The 4944-nt window shown below is 50.5% G+C and overlaps 1 long non-coding RNA gene across 1 annotated transcript; it reads left to right on the forward strand.

The window, feature by feature from the left end:
* Window positions 1-972: 972 nt before the first annotated feature.
* LOC143269800 (uncharacterized) lies at window positions 973-4450 on the forward strand. The gene is made up of 2 exons (XR_013046536.1): window positions 973-2551; window positions 2726-4450. It is a non-coding gene; the product is annotated as an uncharacterized LOC143269800 (long non-coding RNA).
* The last annotated feature ends 494 nt before the right edge of the window (window positions 4451-4944 follow it).

Raw genomic sequence — 4944 nt, forward strand, 5'->3', positions numbered from 1 at the left:
CCTCTGCCTCCCAAGTAATGGGATCAAAGGCGTGGGCCACCACTCCCTGCTGACCAGGTTTTGTTTGTTTTGTTTTTGTTTTTTTCTAAATATTCTCTTCAAGTTCCTAAAAAATTATCAAGTTTTTAAATTTGTGTTTGTTACCAGGATGCAACCCAAGGTCTCACATATGCCCGGAAAACACGCTGCCAACTGAACTCCATCCCCAGACCAAGAACTGGGTATTTTTAAGGTATCCACAAGTGTTATCCCAGTCACGCAAGAATCTCTATACCGTGTACACAGCCTTGAAAAATCTCCCGAGGTGCTTGGAGTGGGGAGCTCAGAGTGGTTTCCCCTTTTCTTTACCAATGTTTACATACTCCAACTAACTGGTAGTTTGGTCTGGTTTCAGGGAGGAAGGGTAGGAAAGCTTTCAGAAGAGAAAAGTCATTCTTAAATGAAAATCTGATTCAAGTGAAATCCAGCCCTACGGTCAACAGTGCACAGCGCCACGCGGGACAAGCCAGGATCCGGTCTTCTGCATGTGAGCAAGGATGCGCCCCGAGGCCCCGCCTCCCGCCCCGCCCGCCCTTTGATACCCTGTGCGCTCCACCAAGTCCCGCCCGCACGCCTAGGTCCCGCCCCATCCACGCAGACCTCGCCCCCAGCCGCTGCCTTGCCCAGCCCGTGCTTTGCATTTAGAGGAGGCCGACCCAGGGCCCGCCCACTCTATGCCCCATTCCGCCCGCAACGCCCGCGACCCCGGAAATCGGAGACGGTGGCCCAATGGCCCCACCTCCAGCTGCGCAAAGGCCCCGCCCCCAGACAGGGCCCCGCCCCTCAGTCGTGAGCCGCAGCTGCGAAGCCTGCCGCACCCCGGACTTCATTTCCGGCGCAGGCCTCTTAGAAGTCACGCCCCAAGGCTCCGGAGACCCCGCCCTGCGCCTCTCGCGAGTCTGCTTCCGGGGTGGGGCGAGAGGCTAACACGTTAGGCCGAAGGGCTGTCCCCACTGTGGGCGATCTTCACCCTTTTCCGTTCCCTCTGTGCTGTCCCGCCCCCCGTCCCCCGCCCCCTGCCCAGGGGTGAGCGCGTTGCCTTCTAGGCCCCTAGCGAAGGCAAGCCAGAGCACTATGATGCCACGGAGTTGTGCCACCCATGTCCGAGAAGTGCAGAGCAGAGGCTAGCCCCGCAGGGTGGCCACCTCTTTCGGAGGTCCGCAGGCCCAGGGATGAGAGCAGCTTTTTTTTGACAGCCACTGGCCAGGCGGCCCGCACGTGAGTGATGTGCTGTTAACAGTGCTCCTCCCAGCAGCTGTGGCCCGCACTGTCCCTCCACAGAGAGCTGGAGCCCTGCTTGGGTGTGCGCCACACCCTGGTTTTGAATCTCTGGCTTTAACCCGTTTTGCTCCACTGGAGCCTGTAAACGTAGTTCCCTTCCTTGGTCACCGCGGGTCGCCAGCTCTGCCCTCTTCATCGCTGTTTCATCGGTAGCTGGAAGACCTTCCTTAAGCACCCTGGAGGTGCCTGATGTCCCCACCCACCTGTTCACCAAGATCATCAAATATAGATGCTCCTTAACGATGGCTCATACCGACAACCCATTGTGGCTTGAAGACATCGTCCGGTGCTCCTAATCTACTGAAGGTCCTGGCTTATCAACGCAGCACACAGGAGCATGTGGTTTCCCCTGGTGATGGCTGGCGTTGAGAAGGGGTGTTTCTATCGCATTATCAACAGCAAGAGAAAGATCAAATTCAAAATCCCAAGTCCTGTTTCTGCTGACTCCTTTCCCATCTGCACCACTGCAAGATCAACCCCAAAATGCACCATTGCAGGTCGTGCATCATCTGCACACTGTCTCTCTTTGTACAGGATAGAGCGGGTGGGGTGGGGAAGAGGGTCTCGATGAAGCCTTTGAAGAGAGGACATGGAAAAGTAGGTGATTTCCAAGCATCCAGTTTGTCGGATCAAGCTTGCCAAGGCTCTCTTACCGACAAAATGTGTATGAGAGATCACTCCTGTGTTCTCATTAGTGTTGAAGAAACCAGCCTGAGTGCATTGAGGCTGCTTCTCCCATCTGTACCTGCTGCTCTCCCTGGGATGTCCTGAGGTATCTTAAGGTCCCATGGTGTCTTCCTAGCTCTTATGTACTGAGTATTGGCAGCAGCAGGTACCCAGGATGCCTGGCCATGGGCTTGGGGTTTAGTATTAAAAACAAACAAACAAAAAAAACAAAGCTTGGGAACTGGCCGGGCAGTAATGGTGCATGTCTTTGATCCCAGCACTCAGGAGGCTGAGCTAGGTGCATCTCTGTGAGTTCGAGGCCAGCCTGGTCTACAGAGCAAGATCCAGAACAGATACCAAAACTACATAGAGAAACCCTGTCTCGAACTCCCCCCCCACCAAAAAAAAAAGATAAAGGGAGTCTGGAGAGATGGCTTAGCAGTTAAGAGCACTTGCTGTTCTTCCAGAGGACTTGAATTCAGTTCCCAGCATCCAAATCCAGCTGCTCACCACTGCCTGTAACTCCAGCTCCAGGGAATCTAACACCCTCTTCTGACCTCCACAGGTACCTGAATGCACATACACATATATAGTCACATGCACATACATAACAATAAAGTAAATTGTTAAAATAAAGATACAGAGAAGCTCTCTCAGACCTGAAACTAAGCTAATTAATTTGGGAGAAAAACCCAAACTTGATCCCAGTTTTAATGTTGAGTTCTTTTTATGCCGTCAGGAATTTTCGGAGGAACCCAGGAGCCTCTAGAGTCTAGACACATCTGGAATTCTAGTGACCACCTCTTTGCCCCCATCCTTGGCTGGGCTCTGCTAGCCGCACATTAGCTGTGATAATCTATTTAGAAACAGCTACCTCAGTGACTCATCATCCTTCAGGAAATCCCCAGAAGCCTCATCTGTTTCCTCATGGGTAGACTGGATTTTGGGGGAGCCATTGAACATTTCTGGGCTGGGTCTACTGAATGGTTTTGCAACAGCCAAGTCCAGGCCTCCTGTTCAGTGCCAGGCTGTGCTGAAACTGTAAAGCCAGGACTCCTCCTGGCTCCCGGCTCTAAGGACGGACAGCGTGGCCTAGAAGCCTAAACTGTTCACCAGTGATGTTGGTTAGGGTAAGTGTCTAATTGTTCACCCAAAATGCCAAGCTTGGTGGAGGAATCAAGCTGAAGCAGCCTGGTTAACACAAGGCTGCCTTTGTGGACTGTACAGCTTGATGTTCATAGGATTTTGTCCTTGGGGGAAAATTTTGGAGCATTTCTGACCAGCGTCTGAGAGGGGGCATCTGTCCTACTGATAGATGGATTTTGAGATTCTGAAGCTGGTTTCCTCCCAGCCCATCTTAACTCACTCCAAGGCTCTGGTTCAGCCATGCATCTCTCCAGCCCTCAGTTTCCCCATCTCTGATGCTCCAGGGAGGAAAGGCACAGGCTGAGCCCACACTTGTGGGTGACACAGCTCACTTATAAGCTTAAAAATATTCACAAAGTTCTGTTCACAGCAGCTAAGACAAAGAAACAAACAAATCATTAGAAACAACCCAGTGGTCGTCAGTAGACAGATAAGCTTTGGTCAGCATGCCATGGAATATTACAGACTCAAGAAAAGCAGCAAGCTGTGGTAGACTAAGCAATAGAGGTGAGTGCAAATGTGCCAGGCAAGAGTTCGTACTCTGTGGCTCCTTTATATTAAGTCGGGCGAAGGTAAAAACACTATGCAGTGACAGGCTTCAGAGATGTGACTGTGGGGCCTGAGAGTTGTCACCTCCCTACGAGAGGATCCAGGGAACATTAAGTATGTGAATACAGAGATTTTCTTGGTGCAGGTGGTGGTGATATGGCGCTACACCAGAACTCACAAGTATGCAATGCTGACTGGGTTTGTTATTTATTGAGACAGGGTCTTGTGTATTCCATGCTGGCCTCCAGCTTGCTTTGTAGCTGATGATAACTCTGAATCCTCATGCCTGCGTCTATGAGGTGCTGGAAAAGCAGACTTGTGTTGCCACTGCTGCTGCTGTGTGTGGTACTGGGTGTTGAACCCAGGGCCTGGTGCCTGTTTAGTAAGCATTCCACTAACTTAGCCACACCCCCAGCCTAATGATGCCGATCTTAGAAGTGACTTACCTTTTATTTTTCACATCCTATAGAGACTAATATTCAGTGTCATAAAATTCTATGACATACTGAACAAGAGTTTAAAATAATCTATGTTGTGATCTAACTACATGTAGACATGTGTAACTTACCATGTAATCTAGTTTTATGCACACACATATGTATGCTTACATGCACACACATGTACTGTTTGAAATATTCCAGGACTTTAAACAAAATGTACCCAGTAATTACCTTGTGAGTAATTTCTGTTTTCTTTTTTGTGCTTTCTGTATTTCCAGATGTTCCTTAATGAACACTTTTATATTTATAAACAAATTAAATAAAACCAAGCATATCTCCTATCTTTTTTTCCCCAACTACAGCAGGTCAGGGAGGTGGAACTAGACTCAGAGAGCACCCCAATTCCAACCAAGGGCACCGCCCAGTGAGGTGGCTGCAGGGATGGCTTTGGTCTGGAACATCCAACCATCTGCCCTTGGCTCGGTTTCTGTGCTGGTCACTCTGAAGGGCTGTGTGCCCGCTTAGCTCCGCCAAGCTCTGTGGGCAAGGGGAGCCAGGAGAACCCTGTCCCTGAAAGACTTTTCTGATTGGAGGGCTGGCCTGGGGCCATTTGCATCTCTGTGGGTACAGCTGCCTTCTGTGTTGCCCTGCCCAGCGTAAGGTCTGGGGTTTGGATCCCTTTGCACCCCTGTTGGTCACCCTGCTTCCTCAAGGCCTAGTGAGAGTAGCATTAACATTGGTAGGCAGAGCCTGGGTCAGTCACTGAACGTAAACTCATCCACTGGTAACCCTGAAATCTTAGGGCTATTATTTGGGGCAACCA

Source organism: Peromyscus maniculatus, chromosome 20 (genome assembly GCF_049852395.1).
Source record: "Peromyscus maniculatus bairdii isolate BWxNUB_F1_BW_parent chromosome 20, HU_Pman_BW_mat_3.1, whole genome shotgun sequence".
Classification (NCBI taxonomy): domain Eukaryota; kingdom Metazoa; phylum Chordata; class Mammalia; order Rodentia; family Cricetidae; genus Peromyscus; species Peromyscus maniculatus.